Raw genomic sequence first — 15,816 nt, forward strand, 5'->3', positions numbered from 1 at the left:
GATAAATTTAATATTAATAGATTAAAAATATTATAAATTGAAACGTAAATATAATGAAATTCTTAAATTTTTTTAAAGAACTAAAATTTTTTTTTTTTTTTTTGATAAAAGTGGATGAGACCACTAAAATTATATTAAATCTTTTAAAGAACTAAAATTTACTTTTATTAAAAAAATTTAAAAATAAAAATAAATTATATTTAAATTGTTAGAAACTAAAATTATTACTTTTATATTAAAAATTATATCTAATACTAAATTTAAAAAATAAAAACAATAAAAAATCACTCTATAATTTCTTTAATTCAATTTATATATTATTATTATTTAAAAATTAATTCTATTTATTAAATATTTATATGCATATAATTTAAAATAAAATAATATTAATATTTGAATTTCTATCCATGTGACCATAGAAATATACATCAACAAGAAAAAGACAAGAATTACACATAGTACATCACATTTTTACATGAACTAAACTTGTTTTTGACATTGAAGCTTCATAATTTGATCTTTGATCTGTAGAAGCTATTGCTTAACCCTGACATTCCTCTTGCATAATGTTTGCATCTGTGAGAAAAGAAAAACCAGATGAAAATTGTTAGAAAACGCCACAGAACATCTGTTTTTCCATATATTTTTGCCGTTGAAAAAACCAAGAATAGCTAATTTCCAATTCAATTCATGATAAAATATAATAGAAAAGTCTTAGACCATTGTCTTTTAATATATAAACAGTCCCAAAAAAATATGCTTCTAACTCTCAATGCCTTCTAAATATTTTGACCACTCAACAAACACAAAATACAAAATATAAAAAAATGACATGTAGTAAAGTGAGGGCCCCACCTTTTTTCTTTCCACGAAGTGAATCTGAAATTGCATTTGATAGTCTGAAATCTGAAATTGCATTTGATCAGAGCTCGCCTTTACTTGCAAACCATTGTTTTGAACTATGTGCTCATTTTTATTTTTTTTAACTATATGCTCATTATTAATTCAGTACTTTTACTTTTAAAATATATTCAAGGACCCCACAGAAAGCTTTACGTGTTAAAGTGGATAGCCTGGATAATTATGAGTAAAATACAAACAATTAAATTATATATTTAATATGATTTGACATTTTTTTCGGTGAAGAAAATTTATTTTTTTATCCACTCAAATCAATTAAAATACAGATAAATGTTATTTTTATTATTTAAAATAAAAATTATATTTTTTAAAATAAAAATTATATTTGTATTATAATTTTTTTAATCTAAATATTTTAATTCTTTACTCTGAATGACCAGAATAATTAAAAATTGACCTCCATGAATACATAAATATGGCAGGAACTAATAAATACTAATTTAATATAAAAAAATTAAGAATTTCTTTCCGAGCACTGTTTACGTTTTATATTCTCACCACCTACTTTACTCTTCTTGAAAATATTTCTATTCTATTCTTTTTCTTTGACATTCGGAGAATAAAGGTGACATTGATCTACTAACTTAAGCAAGAATAGGTTGTGATTCTTTGAGTCAATAAAAAATATATTCTCCCTTTACTAAGCGTAATATAGAAGGCTTGCAGCGAGGACCGTTACTTTCCAAAGTAATCGAATATTAAATATTTTTTTGAAAAACTATTTAAATAAAAATCTCAGAAAAATGCATTACGAAGCCCAACTTTGTAAAATATTAACGAGTTTAATTTGTAAAAATAAAAAGAAATTTAATAACGTCCACAAAATCGATCAATCTATGGGTTCAAGAGTAGCAAATGTTTTTTAAAATTCCGAGGGCGAGTCGTGTAAATTTATGTAGAAATTGGTAATCATTTCAGGGATTGTATCCGATTGGCGGGAAGTTTGGTGAAGACATTAATTGTTGTTATGGGTAATTGTGTCGGAGAACCGATCAATGGCAGTCCAGGGCGAGCAGACGGGTCTCAACCAGAACCACAACCAGAACCCGCATCTAGGCAACCGGTTACAGAAATTTCAGCGATGCACAAATATGCCTTTATTGGAGATAACTTTCAAACTCTTGATCAGGTACATCTTTATTCTTTGCTACAACATGAGGATTTGCAAATCTTAACTGTCATATGGCCTCCCACTGTAATTGAGCTATGCCTTTCTGTGATAATAATTTATTGATACTAATTTATTTATGGATTGCACCCGCCGGCAATAGATTTGGCCTGCAACGCAACATGGCAATCGCTTAAATTAAATGAGAAATGTGGCAATATTTATTTTAAAGAGAATAGTTTTCTTCCCTAAACCAGGTAGATACTCAAAAGGCCTGCATGGCATTCTTTCTTAGTCAAATCCAGAAACTATCAAAGCTAAGATGTAGGAATCTGTTATTTGATATTGGTGCCTCACAAAGTTATCAAACTGATATGATAATCTGGCGAAATTGAGGGCATGCAGATCCTCAGTCCTTTGACACTAAGTAGAAGAAGTCCAATTATTCATGCATGGGGCAAGCAGTTGTTTACAGACTTCCAACAAATTGTTATATTTTATAATTTTGTGTTTTGACTAGTTTCTAACAAGTTATAACAATTGCAGACATATAATTTCCCCAGTCAATGATATTGGCATGAGTTTTTTTCCTTACCATAATTCCTACCAATAAAGAGTATTAATCGCAGACATAATATATTCACAATCAATGATATTGACATGAATTGTTTCTGTATTTGATTGTATAAAGAAAAATAATCTCAGTCAAATTCAGAAACAATTCATGCCAATTGTAATAATTGTTATATTCAAAATTTTAAGTGAGATGTTTAGCCACCATCTATGCATTTTTCTTGATAGCTATCATCTTTTAAGTTTCTGGGATCATCCAGTATTAATGATTAGCCACGGCCAAGGGAATTATCCTTGGAGGTGTGTTAGGTTAAAGCCAATTGAAGATCATATTTTCTGTAGGACTGCATTATTATAGTCTGACTGAATAGATTAGGAGTGGAAAAGGGTTACAGTAGGTCTAGAATACAAAACAAGATATTATCTCTCTTGGTTTTATAATGACTATGAAGTAATATCTGATACATAATATTTAGTTTGATTGACTATACTCCTGTCATATTAATCCACCTAAGGCCCTTTACTATGTCACACTGATTTCTCACACGACACTTGTGGTCCCTATCGGTTTCAGTAGGTATAACAATAAAATATTGGACGTAAATGCAACAATGGATGCCCTCTTTTTTCATGTTCAGCCATCTAACAAACTAATATAAAGTGGAACCTTGAATGCTAATATAAAGTGGAACTTTTAATGCTATTTCAACTGAAATCTGATGTGAGCCAAGGATCGAATTTCCTATAATCAAATTTGCTTTTCCTTCACTCAACATGTGCACATGCAGTTAAAATCCACCCAATATAAAGTGGAACTTTTAATGCTATTTCAACTGAAATCTGATGTGAGTCAAGGATCGAATTTCCTATAATCAAATTTGCTTTTCCTTCACTCAACATGTGCACACTCAACATGTGCACATGCAGTTAAAATCCACCCCTCTTCAAAGAGAGATGGATTGTTTAAAGTGATGTAGGGAGGCTCTCTTTCTCAAACACCCACATTCAAAGTAGAAATTATCATGAATTAAACACCCACATTCAAACTAGAAATTATCATGAATTAAAATGCTGTGAATCAGCAAACAACTTGAAATAATAATCAATTCAATTTATAAAGGTCTTGACCTATTTACAATTTACAAATTATATATTAATCAATTTGCCCTATTAAGGGCCAGATATCACGACTGAGATTCCTAAATGTCAAGGCCGACAGGCCACTTGACATTTTGTGCACTAGGTCGACCCTAGAAGGGATCCGACCTAGCTACACAACAACACAACTAGCTCCCCCTTTCTCAATCTCTTCCCACTCCCTCCAAAATGCCCAACTTGAAAAATTCAAAGTATGGGATTGTTTTGTTGAAAGGTGTAGTTGCCAATAACTACTCTAGTTACCATAACCTTGGATTTGTTAACCTTCCCAAATGCTTTTACCAAACAAGAGAAGGCTTCTCACACACTTAGAAACTTGCCTTAATTGCTCAATGATGCCTTGCCATCTCCACCCACCAACCTCCTAACAATAGGAGGCAACTATGACACCCACTTAACTCACCAAGACCCCAAAATAGGAAAAGCAGACCCTCTCATTCTTAGGCGCCTATTTTGAATGTCTATCATTAGAGGAAAGAATATGTGAGTTATGGCAAGCTACAACTCCCATTATCAACACCAAGAAAGGCATATTTGAATATTTGCCTTAAATTGCCTCCAAAATGAATGCAAATTACAATAAGACTGCAACATTAAAAGGTGACCAAAATATTTATTTAAATATTTGACCTTATTGCTTCAAACAAAACTTGCTTTTTCCTACATCTTCCCATGCACATCTTAGTATGGCCACAACTTTGACATTTAAGTGAATTTTTTTATTCCCTAGATTCTCATGTGTGCCTCTATTAGGGTAAGCTCCTATGAGGGGGTTTTGGGATCTATTTTCATGGAGTGGGAGGTCCCATGAATCAAAAAAATTATGCTACAGGATAATTTTGAATCATTTTCTGGAAAATAGCAGCCCCCACATTTTAGGACTGCATATTTCAGCGGGTGCAATTGGGCTGGGGCAAGAAATTGCCCCACCAGCTTAGGGATTTTTTCTGCCACTTGTCAATTGGCTACTATTTTAAATTCCCGCCATAAAAGAAATAGAAAGAAAATAGCATTCATTTATTAATTTTTTATTTGCAGCATTCTTCATGAGATCTTCCTAAATTTCGGAGCTTAAACTTTCTAGCTGATCTGCTCTACTAAATCATAGGATCACCAGCTTAAAAATATTCCTAAAACATATCAGCAGCACCTACTGAAATTTTTTAGGAGGCCCCCTCCATGGAACCTTACCCTTAGGCCATGATTTTCACAAACAAATTTGTTTCTTTTATTTTTGGTGTGCTCTCATCTATGAAATTGCATATTTTGAACATGGAACCTTTGCAGACCACTTCTAGGTGTGTGCTTCATATACAATAGCAAATATGAAGCATCGAAACTTGATTTCCTTTTCTTTGACTTGCGGACTTTTGCTCCAAATCCTCTATTTCCTGATCTATTCAATGGTGAGCTTTCAGTTGTTGAACAGCAACTCTTACACCATTCAAAAGCTCCATCTGCTGTTCCTGCACAAGAAAGGACGAGGGATGGCAAAAACAACATAGACAGACAAACAGAACTCAGAAATATGACTCATGACTTATAAAAAAGATGAGGCTTTAGATTCAGATTTGACCTCATATGAAATTTCTACATATGGGTACAACATTCCCTAAATTCAATCATATGCATTGTTTTGAAGAATATTTTACAAATTTATGTTTTTTATTATGTTTGAAATTTTTTCCCCGATATTATTGAGTTTCCCTGGGTTTCTGCCATGTCTAAGTTTTTGAATTTATCGGGTCTGTCAAGTTATTGCCAAGCTCGTCAAGTTATAATAACTGAAGCTTGCACACCATTCTAAATTATTAATTCTAGAAAGAACTAAATAAATATAATAATAATGTGCAAAGGGTAATGTGGTAATAACAGCTGAAGCTTGCACACTTTTATAAAATATTAGTCTAAATAGAATTAAATAAATTTAATTATGTCTAGACGCCTATCATAAATGCAGCACTGTTTTATGTCCTTATCCATTGGGCAAAAAAGTTGATGAATCCCATATTTCATGAGTTGCACCCTCTATAAAACCATGTATGAACCATAATTTATGTCACACACTCATTTCTTAACACCTCTAAGCTCTCAATTTAAAAAAAGTAAACCCCGTGTTTGAAATTAATCTTAAATTGTCTTGATTGAAAGGATTATCACCATACGGGGACAACCAATGGAACACGATAATTTTACGATTTGTTATTTCTAGGAAAATTGTGTTATGCCATTTTGAAAACTCAAAAACATTGATTCAAGCTTCTGGACTTGAATCTTCTTTCATAAACTAACATTTAGGGTAGCTTTATAAAATCCCATTTGCTGTAATTGTATTTTGTTTCTTATAATTGTTTATGAATTATTTTTTGATTTATATAGCTTTTTATTCAATCACTAGAATTTTGCAATATAAGATACAGGACCAAAATCTTTAAATTTATTTACAGGTGATTTTTGCCTTGAGAGATAATGGGCTTGAGTCCTCTAACCTTATTGTTGGTATTGACTTCACTAAGAGCAATGAGTGGACAGGTAAAAACAACTAGTAGTGTTTCTACATATTCTTGAGCAAGGAAAATTAGATGTCTACATATGTAGATTTTCTTTGATTACATCATTGAGCCTTAAAATGTTAATTTCAGCATTCTCTCTGACTATAGGAAAGCACACTTTCAATGGACGAAACTTACATGCAATTGGTGACATTCCAAATCCCTACGAACAAGCTATTTCTATCATTGGGCGTACTTTGTCACCCTTTGATGAGGACAATCTAATCCCTTGTTTTGGTTTTGGTGATGGTTGGCAACTATTAAGCTCTTGTCCATTTTGCTTATGGCATTCTCACTTTGTTTGCATGATCATATTTCAGTATTTGTTACACAAAGGTAACTGACTTTTGCTAATGTTCATTTGTGCATGGCATAGTATCCACGCATGATTATACTGTGTTCAGCTTTTATGAGGATCATCGACCCTGCCGTGGGCTTGAAGAAGCACTATCACGTTACCGGCAGATTGTTCCACATTTGTTACTGTCAGGTTTGTAGAGTGTCACAATTAAGAGTGCACATTGAATGAAATAAAGATAAATCATTTGCAAAACAAATAAATTTTGGGACACAACATAACCTTTTCATAGACCTTTTATAACTTAATATGGTAAGATTTGTCTTATAGGTCGCATTAGGATGCCCGGATATTGAAAGACATGAAGGAAAGCCTTGGTATTAAGATGATCAAATATAGCAGGGCACACATCTTCTTTAAAGAATCTTTCTTCAGCGATTACACCTGTATGCTACGATTCCTTTCTCAATGTAAACACATCTACTTGATTCCATCCTTCACCAAATATCTATGGGAACAAGACTTTTAATCTTATTGCCTTGTAGCTCCTAGGTTGTTCCTATCAGTAATGCCTCTCTCTATCTACAATAAGTATCCCATTATTGAGACATTGGGCAAGCACAAAAAAGTCTTCTCGGAGATGGAATAAATGAAATTTCGGCTTTTTAGTGATTTGATTTGAAATTATCACTGAAAAAGGAGTCACGGGTGCCAAATTTTGAGAGAAATGGGTAAAAATGGGAGAAACAGTCCTTATCACCAGATCAAGAACACTGTTTCCAATTCCATCAAGTGGTAATCATGGTGAATCTGTAGTTCTAAACAAGTTTGCGATTCTGTTGCCTCTTGGCAAGCACTTTCAATTCAATGTTTCAGTATACACTGGAAGATAAACCACTTCATCTTCCAACAATGCTTCATTCACTTTATTGTAGACACACTTGTATAAATCAACTACTTGGTGTTGTAAAGATTAGACAGTAATAGCTTGATATCTCTTCTTGTAGGCTGACATGGTAGCTTTGGTTGTGTCCAAAGACTGCTTCTATTTTATTTGAAAATCAAGCACTAAAAACAGTTTCATGGATCTCAATTAATGAAAATCCAAAGAAATTGCTTCATTTTAAAGCCATCTTGTAAGATATGTCGAAGTAGCTCCCACACCCCCATTGAATGGGTCCTACTATTGCCACAACACACCCCAGTTTGTCTTGAACCAGAGACCCCCTTTAAGGATGAAAATGCTGACGAAAATGTGAGCTGGGTAATATTTCTTGATATTCCCCTTTCCCCTTGTTCATGTGATGTTTTATTGGGATTTAAGTGCGTAGTTTTTGAGTCAAAATTATTAACCCAAATTTTATGAGTAGAGGTTCAGAAAAACCCATCTCTCATGAACACAAATGATCCACTTAACACTCATTTGTATTCCCCTGATTTTTATTTCTGATTTCCTGGTATGCACCTCCAAGTGCATTGCCTTTAATGTATGTGTGCTCATTTTAAAATCTCTATTATTGTTTTCTCTTGGTTTCCCTTTGCTTTACGCTTTTGGGATTTCTTGGCTTCACTTGTGTATTCCCTTGTTTTGTGTGATTGATAATTGTTCTCTCTAATTTTAAAGTTCAGTTAATCATTTTCTCAGGTTTGTGTTTTCTTGGTTTGAGCTTTCTTGGTTAATTTGTCTCCTCTTGTTTAGGTCACTTTGTTCTCAAACTCCAAACTGAATTTAATCTATTTTCAGTGCTCCATCGAGTCCCCTTTTTGGAGGCCTTCAACCTAGTATTTTCTATCTTTTATCCCCCAAGTCTTCCTTGGATCCAATAGCCTTTTATATAGCTGGTTTATTGTCTTTAACATCCAAGTTTTGTTATTCACTTCCTTCATGTGCCTTTCCTAGATTTGAAATGAGTTTTAACTAGATTCTATGTTTGCTAGACTCATCCCTCCAAAGCATTCTTCACATATTTTAGTTTGTTCTCTCTTGAGATCTAGACTTGCTGAGGGGTCAAATCCAATAAGATCTATTTTCTCATTTCAGTTTTGGCTTTGTTAAGTGTCGGTGACAACATTGAAATCAAGAATTCCTTTGAATCTTATATTTAGCCATTCTTTGAACTATTGAGGTCTTGAAAAGTGTCACTTCTAGGAGACACCTAATCCTTAAACTCTAAATATAGATTTTATAAAAGGAACACCTGGATGTGAAAGCTTCATGTGCTGGATTTAAATCTTTGTCGGATTCAGATTTCAAAACTTTTAATTGCTTCAATCGATGATATTTCTTCTGAACTACCAACCTCCCTAAAGTCTTAAATTTGGATTTATCCACCCCTTGCATCCAAATGTCTTTAGTCCTTTCCTCATTCTCTCACTCTCTCACTCTCTGAATTGTTTCGCAACATCAAGCTGATTTTTTTGCTTCTAGAAGTGTCATTTGGACACTTTCTAATATATATGGTTGTTGATTTAATCTCAAAGGCGAACTCATCAACTTCTTGTTCTTTTCATTTCAATGCATCAAGGGTCTCTTCTACAAACTTGAGGGTATGATTCCTATCCAAATGTAAGTCAAATAATCATAGTTCATTTTTTCCAAAGCATTTTTAACTGTGTGTAAATATGCAAGAGCAGATCCTCCTTCAATGCCTTTTTGTCCCTTCTCAACTTGGGCCTCGCAAATAAGGTCTTCAATAAATTTGTGTGTGCCATCAAATCTTAGTCAAAATTTCTACCATTTTGTCTTCTATTACCAAGAATTCTTTAGGTCTTTGATCTAAATTAGATCAAGGTTACTTTGGTCATCACACAATAAAGATTTAATTTTATGTGTCTCTTCTTCAATTTTAAAATAGGCTTCACTATCTTCTAGATCATCTTGGAGCTCCCTCTCACTGAATGCATTGAAATTTTGTTGGCAATTCAGTAACTGGGAAAAGTGGTCAAGGCACATGGTGACAAAGAAACATTATAATTTTTTGTATTTATCTTTTTAATTTATAAGCTGGGCTAATGACTATTGAATACATGCATGCCTGAAAATTCAGTTTCCTTCCTCATTCATTGCATAGGCAATGAGAACATGATTTCTATGTAGATTTGTATCTGACAACATATGTTCTTTCTTACGACTTTTTTTGCAGGGCCAACTTCTTTTGCTCCAATTATTGAGGTTGCAATGGATATTGTAGAGAAGAGTGGTGGCCAATATCATATTCTTGTTATTGTTGCTGATGGACAGGTAATTAGTTTGCCATTTGTTTTCTTTTGGCCCGGCCAAGTCACTCTATATTATACAGTTCTTAGGAATTTATTCCTAAACCTGTACTTTCTTTCGTTGGTGATGTGCTATGATATATTTGTTTTGCAACGTCTCATATCTGCACTCTTTCTATGATTCACTACTTTTTATAGGTAAGCAGGAGTAGTGATCTAGAGCCCGGTCAGTTAAGCCCACAAGAACAGAAGACAATAGATGCTATAGTTGCTGCAAGGTATGATACCATATATGCCTTATACAGGGTAGTTCTTATATGCTATGTCAATGATTAAATCTTATACCTCTCAATGCACAGTCAATATGCACTATCAATAGTTTTGGTTGGAGTTGGTGACGGGCCCTGAGAAACAATGCAGCAATTTGATGATAAAATCCCTCGACGTTCATTTGACGATTTCCAGGTTCCAATTTACCAATTTATTTCAGATAACCTTGATTAATTCTACGTCTTGCATGTATCCTTCAACATCCATGTGGATCCATGTGTATTCTTGATGCCATTAAGTTGCTGGTGGCAGCAGTTTTAGAGAGATGCAGTATAGTATTAATGTCAAACTAAATCACATTATAGGTTTGTGTCAATGTAGTAGATAGTTTGAAGTTACAGAGATTGCATACATAACGACCACAAGCTAGAGAGGATCCGCAAGGCATGACACTGAAAATAGCAGCATCGTTAGTACCAGACAGAATGAGAATTTCAAGCAAGGGTCTTGCAAAGTAGCCACTTATGATGCTAATTACCATCTTCCGCATGCTAGGCTTTGTCACAAGTTTAATTTTCATGTATTGTCAATATTTTTGGAATATAGTGCTGGCATTCATGCTAGCTTCTGATTTAGAGTTGCATTCATCTTGCAGTTTGTGAACTTCACAAAGCTTATGTCAAGCGACCTAGAGCAATCTCAGAAGGAAGCTAATTTTGCGCTTGCTGCACTTATGGAAACCCCATTTCAATATAAAGCAACAATAGAATTCAACATTCTGGGGTATTTGAATACTTCCGACTGTGCTAGTCAGAACAAGTCCTTTGAATGATGACTTTAGCTTGCTTCCTAACAGACGAAGTTCATTTAATGCTGTATCTCTATAGGCGAAAAGTTGGAAAGGTTGCAAGCATAGTGCCACTTCGACCTCCATTATCAGTGATTTCACATGATGCTTCTTTGTCAAGTTCTCGTCAGCCATCAATTTCCCAGCCTAGAGCTTCTGAGAGCACCAGTCCAGTAGGGATCTCTCAACCAGAAACAAATTTGGACGGTGAGAGACAGGTAGAGATTTCTTCTCCTTGAACAATTCATTCTTTATGCATGAGTTCTAATTGTTCTCCCTCTGAATCTTTGCTCTATATTTGTATCTAAGTATGGAATTGCTGGGTATGTTCTTAATATTGAGTACCTTATTTCTTAATCAGGCTTGCCCCGTTTGCTTGACCAATCCTAAAAATATGGCATTTGGTTGTGGACATATAGTGAGTATTTTCCAGATTAAGATTTTTATTTACTTTTTATTTTTGTAAGGAAGCACTTACAAGATTATTGAATTAAGCTTCTCTCAATGACCTTGATGCCATGTAACAGACCTGTAGGGAATGCAGCCAAAATTTGTCAAACTGCCCTATATGTCGTGCACGCATCACAACACGCGTGAGGTTGTATGGTACCTGAAAAGCCATTCATTGTGCTGGTAACAATTTAATGATGTTTCTGCAGTAATTTAGAGGTGGATCTAGTAGAAAATCTTTGCTTGTGTCTCTTTAATAGCCAGCCATTTTTTACTTGCATTACAGGTGGTGGAAAATTTTCTTGATGAATGTGATGTGCACAAATCTTTCTTTGACACTTCAAAAATTCTTAGGATTCTGTTTTTATGCATATCAACACATGTTTCTCAAAAAAATATATATTAAATTATTAGCACTTTTCAAGCTCTAATGAAATTGGGCTTCATTTGTATCTAGTGTGGGTGGACAGTGTATTGCCTTTAATCATATACGACTTGTGGTACACATGCCAAAGAATAACCATTTAGTGTAGATCAGCCAGAATTATTTGTAGTGATATATTATAAGTTGGTCTTTTGGGGTAAGAAATTAAGCACAAATTTGATTTGTTAAAAGATAACATTGTGGTGTGAATTATATTCATGGGCCCCCATGGTTGAAAAAGATTCAAAATGCATACAATTATAAGCTTCTAAAGTTGCCCTTTATGTTGTGGCTTTCCAATTAAATAATCTTATAGTGGGTTTCCTTCCATGCTACTATTCTTATTTTTTTAATTTTTTCATGGTATTATCAAAGTGAAAATTGTAAATAAAAATCTTGTACGTGGTTTGTAACTTTTTATTAGGATGGTCCATTTTGATTGCATGTCAAAAGAAATAATGAACATAAGATCACTCTAACATCTAAAGTTAATATTTTAACAACATATTGTTTAATAGGGTTTTTATGGTGCAAATAAATATTGATAAAGTTTTAGGTATATTTACTTTATAATCTGAATATATTTTTAACAAATTATGGGATGAAAAGAAAATGAAGTTGCCAAAGATTTTGTATTTTTTTGCTTTTCTTTTTCTCTTTAAAATTTTTGGTTTTCACTTATCCCTTCTTTTGATTTACTCTCCATGGATTCAAGTATGGGGTATATATCCCCCCTTATTCTTTGCATAATGCGCTAATATGTTTTGGATCTTCATCTCATGGTAAGGAAATTGAATTAGTACATGGCAACTCTAAATGACTCTCCAATCATCGATATTGATGCCCATGTATTTCTAAAGAATGTGGTTTCTCTACATGGAAGGATCTTGTAAAACTTGTTTTACAGATTCATTAGTATGTAGCTACCTTTGGAAGGGTTATATATCTAGGATTCCAAGAATTAGAAACCTAAGGGGAACTTCAAGTTATTAACTTGTACAAAAGGATATTTTATTGCCATCTATGCTAATGAATTAGATAAAAATGCACTTTTGCAAGTGGCACCTAGTTATGCCAAAATACTAGACTATTCATGAAGCATTGACATGTGGACTTCAAACCCAAAGAAAACACTTTCTATGACTAGTTTCAATTCACATGTATGCTCTCCCTAAAGAGTGTTGGTCCCAACGTGTTTTTGGACAATTATCAAAGCTTCAGGATTAGTAGTTGACCTCACTTGAATGTTAATTTTCTATCTATTTATACTATAATATGTGTTGAACTCGATTTGTTTGGTTCCTCTTCCAAAAGCAATATCTTGAAATCTAGTTAAGTAGAATGGGTTCAAGCTTTGGATTGTGAAAGGTTTTCATTTAGATATTAGTGGTGCCATGAATATAGACATCATGGAATAATTTACTCTTCATGGAAAAGTGCTAACACAAAAGATTCATGAAGATTCTAAGAAAGGTTAGGAGGGTTTTGTTAAATCCAAAAAGAGGCAAATGATTAGAAATGAATTCCCTCACAAAGAATTTTTTTGTAAATCAAGAGAGATATTCACAAGAAGGTATATACATTGTTAAAAAAGCTTAAGTCTAGGAGAATGAATGTGAGGGCTAATAAGATCTACTAAAAGCTTATAAATTTGAAGGAGATATTGAAAAGCTAGTAGTTGAACCAAAATGGAGATGGATCCTTCAATGAACATGGACAACAATACCAATCCTCAAAAAATTAATTTCAATACTAAGGCACTTTGGAAGCCAAACAACTTTTCATATCACCAAGAAGGATCCAATGTGGAACTAGAAGTTTCAAGCAAGATTATAACTCATAAAAGAGATGAAAGAAGAAAAGGGGATTTTGGATATGCAAAGATTTGAAGATCAAATAAACACGCCACTTTACAATCTACAACTTTGATTGATATAGTTGTTGATAGTCAATGTCAATTAATAATGGCTTGGTGAACACTAAGAAAATGAAGGCTATCAAATAAATATTTTCTCATATAACATTAGATAAATGTACTCCCCTTCTAAGAAAAGGTTTCTCTAAATATTCTTGGAGAAAATCAATTTGAATATTTGCATGATAGGAAAGTAATAAACTCTATTTAGGAATTCCAAACATGCTTCGGCAAATGGGGGATAATGCATAGAGAAGCCAAAATTGTACCTAGTCGTCTAGCCATCATTTGGAATAGCAAGGAAATTAACATGTAAGAAATTATTTTCGTGGATTAGTGGTTGGCTAGTGTGGTCTAAGTTCTTTCCTCTAATATGTGGTTTTATTTTTATTAATGCTTATGGTCATTAGACAATATAAGATAAGAATCAATATTGGGGCCAAATTGAAGAAGTGAAGTGGATGGGTCAAGGATTTTGATGCCAAATTCGACTCAAAAAAGAAAGGGGAATCTTTCTTTCTTCTTGACAAGGGAGGCCTATTTTCCCTCTACAAAGAGTTGGTCCTCTAGGATATCCATATTACAAAAGGTTGGTTTATATGGACTTGTAGAAGAAAAGGGAGAGATCATATTTTGGCTAGACTTGATAGTGTTTTGGTTTCTACTTCTTGAATTAACAATAATTTTATATGTAACATTGAATTTTGGATGTAAGGATGTTGTGATCGTTGGCCAGATTCTCTACCTACTAATCTTGATAACTTCCTTGGATACACTACTTTGAGATGGGAAAACATGGGGCTAACTAACCCTAATTTAGAAGTGTCAGTGTCTTCCTTCTAGAAGATCTAGAATGATGACTATGGAACAAAAATGTATGTTTCTCAATTAAAGCCTAAAAGCCCTAAAGTTTAGACTAAAAGAGTGGAATTAAGAAATTTTTAAAAATTTGCGTGAGTTTTTAATCCTTATCCTATATTGTAAATGAGGAAATGTGAAGTTGACTTGTGAATAGAATAACCCTTGAATAAGTTGTAAGATAATTTATAAAGTCATATTTATGTAGTTAGGTTGTCCTATGTGGTGTCCATGGCATAAGTATGGTAGTTATATGATGTAGAGGTTAGTTATTATCATCATATTGCAAATTGTATTCTTATTGTACACTTTTAGAGGTGTGCTACTCTTAAAGAGGATTATTATTCTAAAGCATTTGTAATGTGTTTCCTATTTTGTTCTCTTTTCTAAGTAATTTCATCAGTGGTAGCAAAGCGCGATCTTTGCATTTATAAGGGAAGAACACAAGGTATTTTTTTAGTTCAAGTGGTTGAATTGTGAATTACATCTCTCTAAATTTTGCATTTTTTTTTAATTGGAGGTTTGATTGAGGACACTGAAGCTAATATAGTCAAAATTTGAGGTCATTTGGATAAAATTTTAAAAAAATGTATTATGAAATTATGGTTTCCATAATATTCTCTCCTAGGGTTGTGGAATAGTTATTCCTTTTTAAATTCTAGAGGATTTATCAAGGACATATTGAAACTAATACAATTCAAATTTGAGTTCATCTGAAGAAGACCTATTAACAAATTCAACCAATGGCTTCTCATAGCTAAACCATATTGGCCATATGTGTTGTCATTGATGTCAACTTGATGTCTAACAATATATGTTGTCCTATGTGTAGTCCCTTGCTAGTGATAGTGATATATCATTGATGATATTGTGATTGTTCTATGTGGGGTCCCTGACTGGTGACATTGGTGACAGATGTTGAGGTGTCATTGATGATATGGTGATTGTTGATAGATGTTGAGGTGTCACTGAGGATATGGTAATTGTGGTTGCTTTCTTGTTGCAATAATGTTGAATGTAATGTCCCCTTCCTTATGATGATCCATTTAATGGTCCATTGGCCTATTCCAAAGACCCGTAGGCTGTATGGAAAGGTGAATTAGGGTATCCATGTTCTTTGGAGTTCCGACCAAGCTTGTCAGGGATGGATTGTGAACTTACTATTTTTAGTAAGTCAGGGTTTGGCCGTCAGGATGGCGCTAAGTTGTTAAGCTAGCCAAGCTCTT

At 33.4% G+C, this 15,816-nt stretch overlaps 1 pseudogene; it reads left to right on the top strand.

Annotated features, from left to right (window-relative positions):
• The first annotated feature begins 1,692 nt into the window (after nt 1–1,692).
• LOC131063639 (E3 ubiquitin-protein ligase RGLG3-like) lies at nt 1,693–11,896 on the top strand (annotated as a pseudogene).
• The last annotated feature ends 3,920 nt before the right edge of the window (nt 11,897–15,816 follow it).

Source organism: Cryptomeria japonica, chromosome 4 (assembly GCF_030272615.1).
Source record: "Cryptomeria japonica chromosome 4, Sugi_1.0, whole genome shotgun sequence".
In the NCBI taxonomy this organism is placed as follows: domain Eukaryota; kingdom Viridiplantae; phylum Streptophyta; class Pinopsida; order Cupressales; family Cupressaceae; genus Cryptomeria; species Cryptomeria japonica.